General features: G+C 48.5%; 1 long non-coding RNA gene and 1 pseudogene across 3 annotated transcripts; one reads left to right on the top strand and one right to left on the bottom strand.

Moving 5' to 3' along the window:
- The first annotated feature begins 10,666 nt into the window (after positions 1 to 10,666).
- Positions 10,667 to 11,751, top strand: LOC125506814 (annotated as a pseudogene).
- Positions 11,752 to 13,283: 1,532 nt separating this feature from the next.
- On the bottom strand, positions 13,284 to 17,450 carry LOC125508031. 3 transcript variants are annotated; one of them, XR_007283184.1, is made up of 3 exons: positions 14,674 to 17,450; positions 13,663 to 13,830; positions 13,284 to 13,510 (listed from the first exon to the last, which is right to left on the bottom strand). It is a non-coding gene; the product is annotated as an uncharacterized LOC125508031 (long non-coding RNA). The 3 variants fall into 3 exon arrangements; XR_007283185.1 differs by having other exon boundaries at positions 13,284 to 13,830; positions 14,674 to 14,907; positions 14,978 to 17,450; XR_007283183.1 differs by having other exon boundaries at positions 13,284 to 13,830.
- Positions 17,451 to 17,733: the final 283 nt, after the last annotated feature.

Genomic DNA, 17,733 nt, shown 5'->3' with positions numbered 1-17,733 from the left:
CCCTGCGGAGTTCCTCCAGCTCTATGAGCTGGGCATCGAAGCTGCCAACGGAGACGAGAAGGTCATGGCGAACTGGTTCCCCATGGCGCTCAAGGACGGGGCCCGCACCTGGCTCCTGAACCTGGCCCCAGGCACAATCTCCTCCTGGGACGAGATGCGCGCCCGCTTCATCGCCAACTTCCAAGGCACTCGCGACCAGCCACCCGCCATGAGCGACATGCGCCGCATCAAGCAACAGCCCGTGGAGACCCTGCAGAAGTACATCCAGCGCTTCAACAACGCATGCCTCAAGATTCCCAAGGTGACTGAGTAGGCCATCATCTCGGCCTTCTCCGACGACGTGCGCGACGTCAAGATGAAGAAGGAGCTGGCGATGCATGAAGACCTGTGCACTTCCCTGGAGCTGTTCAACCTGGCAACCAAGTGCGCCAGGGCCAAGGAAGGGCGTCTCTCCCTCCTCGAGCTGCCTACCGCAGACCAAAAAGAGAAGAAGCCCAAGGCCAAGGATGTGAAACGCAAGGGGGCTGCCATGCTCACGGCAGAACCAGACACCAAGCGGGGCAGAGATCAGCCCAAACCTTCCAAGGGCAGCCGGTACTGTGTGTACCACGACCTCCACACCCACAACACCAACGAATGTCAAGAACTCCGAGCCGTGCGAGAAGGAAGGATCGGCCGTCGCCCTGACCGCAGTGACCGTGGCTACGGTCGAGGAGGAGGAAGGAACACAGGATGCAAGGAAGACCGTAGCCCACGCCAAGGGTGGCGCGATCAACCTCGCGAGGATCGCTGGCAAGACCCGCCTCGCGAGGGAGGCTGGAGAGATCAGCCTCGCGAGGGAGCCTGGAGGGATCAGCCTCGCGAGGATCGCCCGCAAGGCAACGCAGGCCTCCCACCGCTGCCGCCGCAGCCAAGGAGAAACGAGGACCGCCACCAGGACGAGGGGGCTAGGGGCTTCTAGGAGCCGCGCGCGATCGCCTGCATCCTGGGCGGGGCACAAGCCCCAGCCTCTCAGCACATCTTCAAGCAGTTCGCTCGCGAAGTGCGCAGTCCTCCCCAGGCTCGAAGCCACGCGCCCTCTCAGGTGGTCGGCGTGCGCCATCATGTTCAGCTCAGCAGATCAGCTCAAGTGTGCGGCTACAGCCGGAGTCCTCCCGATGCTTTGTTCCCCAATCATCAGCAATGTGGTGGTCACCAAGACCCTCATCGATGGCGGGGCAGGGCTCAACGTCCTGTCCGTGGAAACATTCAACAACCTCCAAGTGCCCTACAGCCAGCTTCAGCCAACCAAGCCTTTCTCCGGTATCACCGACGGCTCCACGGTCCCGATTGGGCAGGTCCGCCTCCCTGTCACCTTCGGGGCACGTGACAACTACCGCACCGAGCTCATCGACTTCGATGTCGCTCACATTCGCCTGTCGTACAATGCCATCCTTGGGTACCCAGCGTTGGCTAAGTTCATGGCCGTAACTCACCACGGCTGCAACGTCCTCAAGATGCCAGGAAGCGGCGGAGTCATCACGGTGCCCTGTGAAGAGAAGGACGCGGTGTGTTCCATGGAACGAGCCTTTCAGGCCGCGTCACTGGAAGACCCAGATCGTGGAAACAGGAGGCCTCCCGAGACCGCCCCTAAGAAGAAGAAGACATCGCCCGGCCCGACCACTCAGGAGGCAGGTCCCTCTAGGCCCGCGCCTGCCCAGGGGGAACCTCCTTCCATCGCATAGGAAAGCGCGCCCGGCGCCCTCCTCAAGTAGGGCTCGGGGGCTCTCCCCTGGAGGGCCACCGACCTAGCTAGGGTCACGAGGGAGGCGCTTGGGCACCACATGGAGGCGTGTTTCGAAGTACGTTTCCCTCAAGAAGGAGCAAGGCAAGGAGATCTAGACCCTCAGGAGTTCGTCAGCGAGGCCATTCAGGAGCTACAGGAGTCAAGAGTCATGAAAGGCGGCCGCCGCCTACCAGCAGTGGCTCCCCATCCACACGAGGACGGTGGGCTGCGCGTCTGCATCGACATACCAGGGCTCAACCGAATCGCCTCTCTGGAGCGCCTCTGGCCCTCGCGAGTGGGGCGCTGCGGAGGCCCACCCCACAGCTACGTTCGCATGCCTTATGGCTTGCCGAACGCGGCTGACATGTACCAGCGCCTCATGAGGGGCATCACGGAGGCACGAGAGGCCAGGCGTTCCGCAGCCCTGGCAGGGATGGAGATAGCCCGCGAGGAGCCGCCAGCGCCTCCGGAGCCTCCCGAGGCCCCTGGGCCTGGGGGCTCGTGAGGATCGGCTCCCGCAGCCCACCGAGCCTGCTACACCAACGCTCCTTCGTCCTCAACATCATCAGGTGACATCTTTCGAGTTTTATTTCCAGCTGGGAGCGCCCCCCCCCCAGGGCTGCATTATTCCCAGGCCGCGTGGGTCCGTCCCTGCGGCGTGTATCCCTTTTTTATTCCATGTTGTTAGCTTACCTTGTTGGGGGCACCCCTCGGGCTGCATGACCCCCCAAGTCGCTCGGGCCTGACCCAGTGATGTCCGCATTCCCAGCATCTATTTGAACGAATCCACTCCTTCGCGGCTAATGTGTTTTACCTAGTTGCCTGCTCAGCTGACGCCAACTAACGGAGCTGCTCCCAAACGGCACGACGCTTGCGCATGGGTCCGTCCCTGCAACGCCAACAAACCTGGATGGCTGAGCTCTGGCCGCGGCAGCCCCGCATAGCGTCACCTCGTCAAGCCTGCAGTGCCTCACTACCCCTCGGAAGCAACCAACGGCGGACTGTCAATGGTCATGGCAACCCCTTGTGTTTTTCTATGATGGACCTACAGGACCTCCTGAAGGAGCTGCGTCAGGCGAGGCCCTTGCGATGTCTCCTTCGCTCTCGTCTGCGCGAACCGCTTGCATGTTAAAGGGGGGTGCCTGAGCATCGCGACTCAGGGCTCCTACTGGCTCTCCAGCCCTCACCCTCTGGCCTTGACCGCGGCATCGCGACCTGGCATACCAGCGATGGCTGAGACTCGCTCGAGGGCCGAGACCCGAGGACGTAGAGCAGAAAGGGGAGCAAAGGCGAGAGGGGAGAGACACACGAGGACCTCGCCGAGCAACCTCGCGCCTGCCGATGCACGGCCCCGGCAACACACCAGGGAGCGGCCCCTGATCCTCGAGATAAGTCATCACCCGAAAGCGCCAGCTACCGTGGCACCATCCCCGCACCTAATGTTATCCCGTGTTAGCGACGCCGCTCTCCTTTCTCACCAAACGACGGCTGCTTGGGCGCCAAAGGGGACCTCCTGAGCATCGCGACTCAGGGGCTCTTACCGGACTCCGGGTCGCTCACCTCCTGGCCTTGACCACGGCATCGCGACCTGGCATACCAGCGACGGCTGAAGCCGCCTTGGGACTGGGACCTGTCGGCGCAGAGCACCAAGCCCTCGTGAGGTCCGAAAGGGAGGACTGAGCTAAGACGGAATGAGAAACTCGCACAATTCTACGACAAGGGTTATATTAACAAAACAGGATCACAGGCACCTTACAAGCCCCCACGGGACGCGTTTTTGATTCCTCGCAGGGAACAGATCTTAAAGGGACACAAACTACAAGCGTCCCTGCAAAAGACGCCATCATCAACAGTGGGCCGTCAAGCACCGACGCCAACCCCATCCAGATCAGAGTCGGCGGCGGCCTGACGAGCCCGCCCTGCTCCAGGAGCGGCGCCGGCTCGGGGGCTCGTAGCTGTCGTCGCTCGTCTCTAGAGTCGCGAAGAGCTCGCCGGAGTCGCTGGAACCTCCGACGCCTCCACCGCCTGAGGAGCCGCCAAGGAGCGGTTGGCGGGCCCAGTCCTCGTTGCGGCAGGGTCCTGGCCACCTTCCCCAGAGCAACACTCCAGCCGGCGCCCGCTCGCACCGAAGACCTTGAAGAGCATCACCGAAGCACTGTCGTAATCCAAGTGGACCGCGAAGACGCCCCTTATCCTGCAAACCCGGGCGATCTCTCTCCAGCCCCGAGTCATGAAGACCTCGCCCGGGGCAACGACCGCGACCTCTGCCTCGGTCGCGAGGGTGCTGCAGCCGGCGTGCTGCAGCCAGAGCTCCAGGGGCTCCCCCTGCGGGGTGATGGAGGCGAAGAAGGGAGGAAGGCGGATCCAAGACTGAAGAGGAATGGCGACATGAAGCACGAACTCTCGGGAGGAGTCCTCGGTGTGGACCCCAGGGGGGACGACCCACACCTTCGTGACCCGCCGGCGCTGACGGCGGCGCCGCCCGTGGCGGTCAGCATCAGCTCCTTCAGGGCCCTCGACGTGGGCGTACAATGGGAGCGGGAACCCCGGCGGCACCCGCTCGCACCAAGGCCTCGACACCACCTGAAGGGCCCCCTCGTCCGGGCCACGGGGGGCGAGCCGTTTCTTCGGCGGGAGTGGGTCTGGTTCCCCTCGGGGAGCCTTTCCCTTCTCCGCCGTCGAGAACCGGCGGATCGGAGCCATTGCAGCAAGACGGAGCAAGGATCGGGAAGAAGGAGAAGCAAGGAGGGATGGACTGGAAGGGCACGCGCTGTTCCGTACTTATGGCCGGCAAAGGCCAACCGCCTACCTCCACGATTGCAGGTAATCATGACCCACTTTGCATGCAGGGACTTGTCCAATCCGTGCAGTTGCCGAGGCGCCATGGGGAAGTGGAGACGCCCACGTCCAACCAACCGCCACGCGGCGCCCAAGGCCGCAGGCTGTTAGGGCCCGCGACGCTTCGCTCTTGCCCTTCCGCCATCCTGCACGGCCAAGTCCGGGCGCGCCTTGGGCCCGGGGGCTACTATCGGCATTCTGGGAACGGGGGTCCCTAGACTTGCCTGCCTGCGGCCTACGGCGTGGCTCAAAAGGGGGCCCAGCGCGGCCCATCTTCACCAACACAAACCCAAGACCCTCGCGAGGGGCCAAGCCTCGCGGGGCGGACGACGCGGAGCTTCCTCAGGCACGGCCTCGTCAGGCTGGCTCACGAGGAGGCGGAGAGATCAAGGAGGGGTACCTCACGAGGTGCCCATGACGCAAGCCATGACGACCAAGGGCGCCAGGCGGGTGCCAGCCCGCGCAGTGTCCTCCTTTCCTCTTTGGTGCAAAGGGGGTAAGCGCAGCCGCGGAGTATCGAGGCATCAGGCAAAGGTTGCCATTTCAGTGCAACGAGACCAAGACCAGGAGGACTACGAGACGGAGGTCACCGTGGAGCCCAAGACGGCGTCATCACCAGAGCTTTGTGCAAGCGAAGACTACTTTTGTCAGGGTAGCTAGTACTAGCTGTCCCCCTTCAAATTAGCCCGCCATTGTTGGCTCCCTTCCCGCTCAATATTTGGGAAGAGGACCAGGGCCTCTATAAATAGGACCAGCCACCCACAGAGCAAAGGGGGTTGAGGGGTTGGAAGGAAAGAGAGAGGTTTCGATCAGAAAGAGAGAGAGAGAGAGAGAGAGAGAGAGAGAGAGAGAGAAAGGCGACTGAGCTTCTCCCAGCAGTTCATCGCCCCAGCCAAGAACAGACCCTCGCGAGGCTGTTCTTCCTTGTATTGTCCATCATCATCAGCCCAAGAGGCAATCCACCACACCACACACTGGAGTAGGGTATTACACCACAACGGTGGCCCGAACCAGTATAAACCCTGTGTCTCTTGTGTTGTTCCTTCCATAGTTTAGATCTTAGCAAGGCGGAGGGGTGCAGGTAGGTAGGAGGCGAAATCTCCGCGCGCACCCCGGTGTTCGAACCTCAAGGGTCTGCCGGAACCCGAAATCCGACAGCATGATATGAGAAGTCAACTATATACACAATTGAAATTGAAATCAACAGAGCTATTGATAAGAGCAAACCTGTTAGAGAAACATATGTGAACATACCTGTTGTGCCATTGGAGTTTCGATTGGATCCTTCAATTTAAAAATAAGTTTGTATGAGTAAATACAGTGATACAAGAGCAAAGCAGTATGCATGATAGCAATCATAGTTAAAAAAGGTGTGCCTAAGCGAGCGCTTAAGCGCGCCTAGGCTCTAGGCGTTGGCAAAACGCATTGCGCATAACTATGCTTAATCTGTGCATAACTGCGCATAAGCATGCGCTTTGGTCAGTAAAGCGCAAGGCGGTGGCAAAATGCACAATTAACGCCTAGCGCTTTTTTGAACTATGATAGCAATGGAATCTTAAATTAGAATAGTTGTTCTTTAGGTTTAGGCACTTGTTCTACATGAACAGAGTACAGTAAGACGCAAGAATATAATACTTAAAAAATAGAAAATGAGCTCATAGACCTTACCACATTCTTGGTTCTGGACCAGTATAGAACAAGGCGTTCCCAGTCATCGTCCAGTAAATGTGTCTCAGGAGAACGTAAGGGAATTTGATGAGTTTATTTGTCAGTGAAGTACGTTTTCTTCAAGTAATTCCGATACTGCCACCAAGCATTCTTGAAGATAGCAGAGGTATTAGCACAGGTTACCTCATCCCGAGTTTCCAAATCGGTCCTTCTCTATAAGTATCAGTGCTGACAATTCATCATATTTCTTACTGACGGATAAAGTGACACAGTTTAAAATAGCATTAACACAATATGGTATTGTTCAGGTCAAGACATGGCAGGAAATGACATTGTGAAGGGGTTGGCAGCTTCATGACACAACTAGATTACAGATCAAGAACTCATAAGTATCAATGGTTAGTGTGCTGTCAATTTATCCCATTTCAGATTGGCAAAATAAGATCACTTGCTCTGTATAGTTTAATTTACATGGTATGAAGAAGGAACTTGGTTGTACAATTGAAAACTTAAATTGAGAAGGACAAACTTTTGTTTATGAAGTACATAATAAACTTTAAACATGCAATTTGATGCAAACACCAAAAATAAACAGCTGTTGCAGTCATGCCTAACCAAATATAGACAACAAAGTTTGAAGGCTTGAGAAGGACAAACTTACATTATTGGTGAAGGCAGGCTCTATAAAGCCCTTGTCCATGCTGATGGTGGGGGGCCAATTCAAGAAGTTTACCACAGAATCTTCTTCATAACCATTGCCTTTATTCTATATTTTGTTAAGAGCAAATATAGATGTGACAATATAAGAAAAAATGAAGAATATTTAAGATAAGATGAAGAGTGATGCTACATAATCAAGTAGCTATAAATGTAAGTACAACGATACAAGCAAAAGGTACAACCAAGAGCAATGCAGAGCTAAACTTTTTCAGTACCATCAGTGTTATCCAACCTTATGGTAAGAGTAAATATAGATATTATGTGTAGAAAATGGAGGGCAAAGGAAAATAAGCTGCAGAGCGATGATACATGAACAACTACCTGTCAATATAAGTACACTGATAAAGGACAGCAGGTACTTACAAAGCTAAAAAAATCCGTTGGCATTGGATATATTCTACACTAATGTAACCATTCATACAAATCAGATAATTTGAAGCGAACAATTGATAAGCAAGCTATCATGCATACTGCTGTCACATAATGAACCAGGTATGTATGCAAGTACAGTGATACAGGACAACAGGTACTAACAAGAGCAAAGCAGCGGGCAGCATATTTGCGATATCCTATCGTTCTTTTCAAACCGGAATTCCTTTTCGAGCAGATTTCCTGCAAAAAAGATCCGTAAGGCACATGCAGAAAAGTAGAAGTTCAAATTGTCATGCGATATCATAGACAGTACCTCATCCTTGGAACGAGACCAGTGCATAACAAGGGTTTTCCATTCAATGTCTTCTAAATTTAGCACATGAGACTTCACCAGAAATTCGTTTATAGACTTGCCATCAAAGTGTGATTTCCTCAGGTAACACCGATATACTGCTGCAATGCTTCCTTGAAAAGCGCAAGCAAGCTTTGCTCATCATGACTATCCAGATTGACCCTCGCCTACTTACAACAATTTATTGTAAACCATTGATGTGTTCAATCAGCAGAAAATAGGAAAATAATCACCATGAATAATAGCACTTACACGTAAGTGGGGCAGGAAGATGTGAAAATGGTGTTTGTCTTCACTATAATCTTCCCATGATGAGAATATATGCACGTAGTCCCTAACAACATTGAAAGCATTGCCTTTTAAACTGGGGATAACTCGAATGGGGTTCCAATCTGCACGATTTGGCCGTCTCTGCAGTTGGGATTAGGTCTTCGGCTGGTGGACTTGCTGTACTTTTTGCTGGAGTGGGATTTTTCTATGGTACGGCTGGTGCTATGGCAACTGAAATCGGCATACCTTTTGCTGGAGTGGAGGTCCTGTGTGGTGGGGCTAGTGGTGTGGCCAGTGAAGTATGGGTACAGTCTGCTGGAGTCGGTCCTACATTTTGTGTCACTGGTTGTACAACCAATATAAGTGGGGTGCTGTCTGATTTCTCCGGCACAACCATATTTTTCAAGGACTTTGCTGGTGCTCCTTCAGGTTCGGCAATCACCCTCTTCCTTTTTGATGTCTAATGCACAAGAACAACATTTTAGTGGAAAAACATGGTATGATGACAGATGGAATATGTATTGATAATGGATGGGCATGGCATCTCGACATATATGATGAGTAAACTAAGCAGATGGCGGTGCAACAAAGTAGAAGAAATGCAAGACAACATATGCAAGATACGCACAATCAATAAAATCTTGCCAAATTAGAATAGACACCTTGATGGGTGAACAGGACAGGCCATCTGCCTTTGACTCCTCGAGGTTAGAATAGTCATTAGGATCATATTCTGAACAAGAATCAACAGGTGGGGAGCGTATGAGTTTCATTGCATCCAGAATGGCACTCAATGCCTTGGTGCCAATTTTGTAAGTCATTGCAGTGTTTAGCTTCAAGAGTGGACTGCTGCTAGTGCGACACAAAGCAGTTATACACAGATCATAGTGTACATATAACGAGGAAACCGTAAGCATCAGAGTAAAATCAGCAAAGTGGAACTTGCTGGAATATATGTGCTAGTATTGCCGGTATGGCTAGAAAGGCTTCGGATACCAGCTCTCTTTAACTGAAGGTGTGGTACTGTTAATATCAGTGTAACTCTCAAAGGCGACATAGCTCCCCGCATTTCCTTGCTATTCTTATATGATTCAAGTGGGCAGGCCACTACAAATCCTATTCCCATGTTTACAAAATCCTACGAATCAAAGAGGCCTGAAGAGTTCAAAGTGTCCATCACAACCGACCGTATAGACCTCTACACTGCAAATGTCCCTGCTCATCTTCACTACAAGGAACATACTGTACTACTATCATACTCCCTTCATTCCAAAATATATGTCTTGGTAGAGATTTCCACTATGGATCACATACAGATGTATCCAGATACATTTTAGAGTGTAGATTCACTCATTTTGCTCCATATGTAGTCCATGGTGGAATCTATACAAAGACTTGTATTTAGGAACGGAGAGAGTACTTATTAAAAAAGAACGAAACATGCTAAAGAAGAGCAAGCAGATTTTGGATAATAAAATGTTCATTGCGCAGTGCCCACACATGATGAACCAGAACGCACTAAGAAAGAAACTCCCTGTTGTCTCTCTATATGTGGTGCACGTGCTTTTTCAAAAGTAAAGTAGGAACATTAGCCGACCAATTAAATGTTACTAGAAGAACGCCCGTGCGTTGCAACGGGTAACATTTCCATAACTTTAAGAGTTTAATATTAATCATGTTAATATTACATTTAATATTCTCATACATATCAAGTGACATTGGCGATCTTTTTACCATCAAATCCTCACACACACACACTCTTTCCGTCCCTCTTCTCCACTGTCTCTCCCCCTCTCCCCCCTCTCTCTCTCTCTCTAACACACGCACATATCCATCTTATTGGGTATGAGACCATAATCCATCTATCTCACACACACACGCTAGTGCATAACAATATGGATTAGGTGTATTATATTTGCCACCACAACTAAGGGAATCAATTTCATGTAAATTGGCCAGTCACAGCTCCGTGACAAACAATGCATCTAAATTCTCAGCGTTATTTTTATGTAATATGCTCTCTCTCTCTCTGATATTATAGGACCAAAAACTTTTACCAATTACCATACTGTAGAACACCACACTCCTTACTGCATCGATGGGTGGTGGGTGGTGTCTCTCCTCTACCGCCGTGGACCTATGCTGGCTTGAGTCCATGTCCGCCGTTGGCCGCTGCTCGCATTCGTCCCACCCATCGCCCAAGCCGGCGTTAGGAGCAAACTCAATAGCCTTGCCCACCGTCATGGCACCATTCCACGAGATCAAATCAAGCATCATAGAGTTCGGGGAGGAGTAGCATTTCCACCGTCAGCTCCTCGCTGATGTATCAGCGTAGAGTGCGGGGAGGACACGGAACGTAAATACCTGGGGTTTAGCGCTGGTGGCGGGAACGACCGACACGGTCTCCTTGCGCCGCTCCTCGCTGCCCGCCCTGCTTTGGGGATCCTAGCGCCCTGCCCTAGGGTTCCGCGCTGGCGGCGGCGGTGGAGGCGTTTCCCTCAAGAAAAAAAAAGCACGTCTCATGTCTGGCTTGTGCAGGAATCCATCACCAAGTAGGATCAGTAGTTCCGTCCCGAATCGGTTATGTTGCAAGTCCTAGCTATAGCTATATATACGTATTACCCTGCACCCCTATAAACAGTACACCCAGAGACCAATAGAAAGATCAGCGGGCACGAGGCATGCCCGTGTGTATCAATTGCTTGCGCGTATCCGTGTTGCTTCTAGTAGATCGATACTACATCAACCGTGGTTAGCCAGCTACGTCCAATCTATTCGAGTGTTTTCGTCTGCGTACGTGTTTTTCTGGTATATACTTCAGAATTCAGTCAGTCGGGGGCGGGATGTCTAAGCAAAGAAGGCAGGGGCGAGGAGGATGAGCCCAACTACTACCACGACCGCAGCGGCAACAAGGAGAAGAGCCTCTATCTGGTTCTAGACGACTGGCACAAGGGCTTCACCATCCGCAAGATCGATGCCGACAGTCCCGACCTCAGTGCCCCCCCCCCTGTCCTCCGGCTAGTGTCACCTGAGCGTGGCCGTGCCATGTAGTTCGCAGCCCTGGGCAGCAACATCATCGCCACGAGCAACATACACGCCGGAACCCTCTTCTACGACACTGACACCGCCGGACTGCCCGTCGGCCCTCCCGTTCGAGACGCACTGCTTTGTGGCTCCAATACCTTCCTGACCTCCGGCGCCGGCGACGCGCTGTACGTGTTCGCCTTCCACTTCATGGAGCGGCCTGTGTCCTTTGAGGCGATGGCGAAGCCACCGACGACGGAAGACGACGACCTGCTGCCCACCTACTGGTCCTGGAAAAGCATGCCAACGCCCTTCACCAAGGACGAGATGATCTTCTCCTACGCGCTGCACCCGGACGGGCGCACCATATTCGTGTCCTCGTGGAGCAGGGCGGTCTGCGGCACGTACTCCGTCGACACCAGGAGCTGCAAGTGGAGGCGCCATGGGGAGTGGATGCTACCTTTCAGAGGCCGAGGCTACTTCGCCGCCGAGCTAGACGCATGGGTCGGGCTGCACGAGGACGGCTACGTCTGCCCCTGCCAGGTTGCCTCCCACAGCGGCGGCACCACGCAGCAGCCGGAGTGGAAGATGGCCGACGAGCGTAGGATGTGGATCCCGTGGCATCAGCTGGAGTTTCGCCTGTGTCGGATGTGATGGCGCGGGTGGAGTACCGAGGAGTCGCCGGCGTCGGCCAGGGCCTGGGGCACAGAGGAGTCCTCCTAGTCAAGGAGATTGGAGAGAAGAAGATGATGGCGGCGCGAGGACACATGAGGGTAGACGTGAGAGGATCGGCCGTCCAGGCTCGTGAGGAGGGCAGCGGTGGGAGGATCGAGTTAATGGTACCGTGTACAAAAATCCAATCAAAACAAGTAAAATATACCAGCAATGCTTGATTGATTCTGATTTAATTTTTATAGGCATTTTCGGATTTGTAGGGCATGTGCCCACGATACTCGCACGCTGTACCTTTTTTTGACGTGTATGATTCATGATAAGAAATGAAAATCACATCAATGTAAGGAAATATCCCATCAATGCTTGATTGATTGTGATTAATTCTTTCATATGGTAACTAATCCGATGAGTTTATGTGGGCGGTGAAGCGAAAAGGTATGTGGGAGGGGAGACGAAAAATAACCGGTCAGAAAAAAATGAATTAATTGTTGCCTTGTATGTTTGGTTTTCATATTTGAAGATTGATTACCATCCGTTAGTTGGGTTACCAAAGAAGAAATCAATCACCATATGTGAATTCATTGTATTACCAAATAAACGTTGGGTTTGTCCGGCCAGTGGGAGAGGGGCGAATAAAAAACCGACGAAAAAAAACCGACAAAATTGGGAGGTGGGAGCAGGTACCAAATAAAACCATGGTAGGTGGGACGAAAATAAACCATACGAGGCTACCAACTGCTTCATTAGGAGTAGAGATTGGTTGGTTCGATTTTTTTTGCGTGGAGGGAACTACCTGGAAGGTGGGAGGGAGTACGAAAATAAACCGTCTCGGCTGACGAAAGGTGGGAGCAAGTACCAAAGAAGTACCAAAAAAGACCGGGTGAGGTGGGACGAAAATAAAACCCGAAACGCGACCTACCAACTGAGACATTAGGAGTAGAGACTAGTCGTCAACCCGAATGCACGGCTAGTCAATAAGTTGTATGTATTTATTTTGTTGCATGAAAACATAGCATGAATGGGAAAAAGTGAAACACCCATCCATCCAGTGCAAGTCCCAAGCACATATAACATGTCTCATTTTTTTTATTAGTTGTATTCTAAGTGACATAAAAGGATTGAAAAAATTATTTTAACACTTTTGACTTTATTTTATTTCATTATCCTTGCTTCTATGTATATCGGATATGTGCCCGATGGACCATTTTTTAATAATTGTTTTCAGTGATGAACTCATTACATAATATAGAAATTTGAAGCAAGAGAACATACGTGGCCGAAAGGAGTGATTGATTAGTTGAATTTAAGTTACAAAAAAGGATCCAAAGAATTTATTCTAACAGTTTTGATTTTATTTTCTTTTCATTAACCTTGCTTGTACATATATTGGACGTGCCCCAACAAAACATTCCATAACGTAGAATTCTGCAGCAAGAAAATATAAGAGCCCCAAAAAGGGAAGATTTATTGATAATCAGTGTTTTGAGGCTCGTATAAACTGCTTGTAGAAATATATATCAGGATGATATAAATCCCTATATACTCTGGTCGATCAATGACATTGTTTCCTATTGACGACATATGAACATGGAATTATTGTAGAAAAATCAGCTACTTTATTAAAAAGACAGAATGCCAAATACTTGTCAGGCTAGTAGTTATATGAAGTAAATTGTTATTTCACATATATATCCTAGACCTATGAAATATATCATTGCTCTAGTTAGTACACAATTTATTTAGTGCTATTCCTGTAGTCATGTGGGGATCCTTTCATCCCCTAAGGATCTGTGGGCCATCAGCCATGTATCCTCGCCATGAATGGGCTGCAGCAACAACACCCGTGAGACATGAATATCTCCAATTTTGCCACAAGCATGAACAGAAAAAGAGAAAATAGAGATCAACTCTAAATAGAAAAAGGAAATTGTAGATCGATCGGTAGATAAAAAATTGGCCTAAATGTTGCCATCGTAACCTGGTCTCTGCGCATCAATGGATGGTAGCCCACACGTTGATGTGTTTGTATCGAGACAGAATAAAGACCAAATGCTCATTAGAGTTAATTTTAAGTTAGCTTCAAGCTGATGCTGCTTCCTAGCCCCCATGGTAGCCCACATCAATGTTTGGCTCGTGAATTGAGTGCCTACACATTGAAAGATTTCTCTAGACTTAGTGATACACAATTTATGCAATTAATTTAAAATGTAAAATCGAACACGTGCATCTACAATATGACAGTACTCACCAGTTTTTTCATATGTGTATTGACTAATTGGATCTCAGAACGTCCTAGTTTATTATTTAACATGCCTTACTCTAAAAATTATAATTATATTTTCATCACAAAAAATACTGTCTTTCTCCTTTATTAACGGTGTGATTCAAAATCTTGTGTGCTTACCAAGTCCACGATCTAGAACTCTGTGATATTAATATATCATGATATTGCATGGAAACCCTGAATGGCTCCGTTGAGATCGGTTCAAAATAAGAAAGAAAATGTGCGTTCTTGAAGTTTCAGAAAAATTGTACATGTTGATTTGTACTGTCTACCTTTAAATGTTATTATAAAATCCTTTTTTTGTATGTCACACGGAAAGACCAATGCGTACATCACTTTTATTTACTGTTTGCTATTTCAGATCCAGAGATAAGTATTATTTTTGTATAATCTAATGCTACATATACATAATTGACATTTACATGTATGGAAATTTAAGGATTTTTTTGAGTTTTAAAGGAGAGATTTGATTTGTTTTGAAAAAAAAAACTGAAGCTCAGGAGCAAAATATTTGCACTAGATAGCAAACAACCACACCAATTATCTTGGAAAGAAACTAAGAAAAATATCTGATGGACAATGTTACCATCTTTAAGAAAATAGCAGTGGTAAAATGCATAGATGAGGCACGCATGTACATAGTTACTTTCATCCATAAAAAGCTACAGAGATCAAAATATAAATCTATTAAGAAAGAGCGAGAACCTGTGGTGATTGTCAACAAAATAATAGACAAGGATGATATCATCGCTGGACAAAACGATGCGACAGTTGCCATTGTTTCTCCTGCAATAGGACATCAATCCTAGCAGCAGTCATTGGAAAAACATGGCCTGTCTCCGGCCGCCATGTGTGCTTGCCGCCGGCTTGTACGTCCCAATAAACAGGGTTTAACTTCAGCAACGCAGTGGTGCCATCTCAGTATCTAGCCCAAAAAACCTGGAGAAGATCATCGCAGTTAGTTGCAATAGTAGAGAGAGAGAGAGCGTGAGAGTGAGAGAGAACTGACTTAGCGGATGTTGTCATTAAGAGGCAAACATGACAGGCTTTGCATGAAAGCAATCTGGTTCGAGGCACAAAGCCATTGACGCAGCTAGTCACATAGCGGATGCGACGATAATGAGTAGGTGAACTGTTCGTGGATAAGACGGCACCACCATCTCGTCGACAACATGGCAGCATGGTGTGCACTGATCGATCCATGTGACGGCACCACCAATCTCATCGACAACGGCAGCAATAAGAAACGGTGGTGGCGTGACATGCACTGATAGATCGATGCAGCGGCACCACCGTATAGTCGACAACGGCTGCTGCGTGTCATGTGCACGCTGCTTTACCCTTTACTATATCACGAACAGTAGTATATGCCGACTACAGAAAAGTAGTATATATCGACCAAAAATTATGTATATACTGACTAAAATAAAGTAGTATACTGGTTCACAAAAAAAGGTATTATATATTGCCTTACAAAAAATGATGTATATACTGCCGTGCACAAAGAGCAGTGTACATACTACTTGGTTGTAGATGTATATAGACAAAATATAGTACAATAGTATATACTTGAAATTAGTACCTTATATACTCCCTTTGATGGTAGCATATACCACAAGGAAGATAAAAAAGGCATCAGCTATTCTAACCAGTTCAAAAATGCGGTAGAGTCCATGGAAAAAATGTTGTATATACTCCATTATCACTAAGTTAGTATATACAATATCACAAAAATATTGTTCTGGTATATACCGATCATTGACACCATACTCCATCCCAAGCTCCCCAAGTTCATGGCAAAAACAGTAAAACAACCATATATTTTCAAGAGTTGTCAATATAAGCTCACATTTTAGAATCCTTTTCATATACTATATGTTTGGTTTAGCACACCCAGTTTAGTAGTACAGCATATAGAAAATCACAAATGTATTTAGAACTGAAAGTAAATAGAAGAAGCATGACTGTATTGTCAGACTTGCACTAAGAACATTCCAAACAGACCTCTGACTTCACTAAATACACTTATTGGTTTAATTTTTCAAATTTGAGTCTTCATATTATTTATAAAAAGTAAATTAATAAAGCAGAGAGAGTTTGAAGATTGTCACTTAAAACCTAAGATACTCTTACGGATAACGTAACTACTAACTCAGTTCTGAAAAAAGCTTGGAGTCACTCTTATTTGTGTGCTGGCTCGTTTGGGGCAAGGAATGTTTTTCTTCGCAATAGAGAAAAATAGTTGTACATGCCTCATATTTATGAATAAAAAGAATAGTTCATGCAATTCCTTTCTGTTAATTTTCTTGCATAAACTGTAGGAGCGTAACTAAACACATACTGAAATCCTAAAACTTTCCGCATCAAATGACTAATAATCCTACATAAACTGGAAATTAAATTTTATTGCATGGTCCTCAAATAATGAAGCATCAGGCAAGGCCTGAAGATCACGGTGTGTTGTTTCTACTATCTCAAATCTCACAAATTTAGAGGAATATGCAACATACCATGAAGTAACTATAGACAAACATCAGCTATTTGTCGTTTCCATGATAGCTAATAATGTACGTACATCAGGGACAACTTTAAACACAAAATTAGTCCAGCCCAATTACATCAACATGCAGTGCAGGTGCAACAAATCTAGTTTGATAAAGTTTTGCTTGTAAAATCTATGCTGTGTCCGGGATATCAGAGAGATAATATTAATATGATTAAATGTTAACTGCATCATGGAACTTAAGATACATACTTGCTTGCGATGAATGTCCAAGGTGTGAGTAGATGCGCCATCAGCCCATTGCAACCATCATATATATCAGTTGTCCAGTGCATACTATATATGTGATAAGGACCATTTTCTGTTGTAATAAAAATTGATGGAAGATCATAGAAATAGCAATGACCTTTAGAGATATATTATGCAATGCACTTGGCACAAATCTGGCTTACAAAATTGCAGAAATAGCAGTAACAGATAGATACTTCCCTGCTGAGTTGGCTCGGCAATCTCGTTCTCTGTACACATTACCTCAAACATGGACGGATCAAAGATTGGAGCTGGGCAGGGAAAAGATTGGAGCATAGGTTAGTGTTGCAGGGCGCTGGATCTTTCAGCGGGTGGCCAAGCTAGGATCTGGCAACGACGGCTACCGGCACGACCGATTCGCGGTGAGGACGGACGGCGGAGAGCAGGCGATGGAGGACGATGTGGATCCAGTTGGGGCGGCCTCGTTCCACGTGCCGGCGGCGTCCCTGTGTCGCAGTGTAGGCGAGGCAGAGAGAGGTGAGAGAGGAGGGAAGGACGGGAAAAAGGCAAAGCAGGAGGGCGGCGCGGTGGCTGCTGCTCGATGGTCAGCTCGCCGGCATGCGAGGCATGCTCCGGCGTCGCACCGAACGCGGAGGAATTGAGGTGGCGTCGGGGTTCGCAAGCGCTAGCAGCGCGGCTGCTCGGGGCGGAAGGAAAGACGCTATGGATATTTTCCTTTTGATTTTATATGGATGGAAGGATACGGCTGCAGTATATGAGCAGGTAGAGTTTTTTTTGTCGTGGATGAAAGAGATATAGATTGGTTTAGGGTTTTTTTATTTAAAGATTTGCTTTAGTTAGGGGAGGGAATTATCGATGGATTAGTAATAGTATAATATAATGGTGTTTTAGATGGATTCATTTTTTCAACAGATGCAAAAAAATCATGGGCTTTGAAGCGTTCTTTTTTTGCAACGGAGCAAAATTTAACTAAATCTACACCGTAATAATCT

This window comes from Triticum urartu, chromosome 5 (assembly GCF_003073215.2).
Source record: "Triticum urartu cultivar G1812 chromosome 5, Tu2.1, whole genome shotgun sequence".
Taxonomy (NCBI): Eukaryota; Viridiplantae; Streptophyta; class Magnoliopsida; order Poales; family Poaceae; genus Triticum; species Triticum urartu.
Note: the sequence above shows the minus strand (reverse complement) of the source record. Positions and strands in the feature narration are given on the sequence as shown.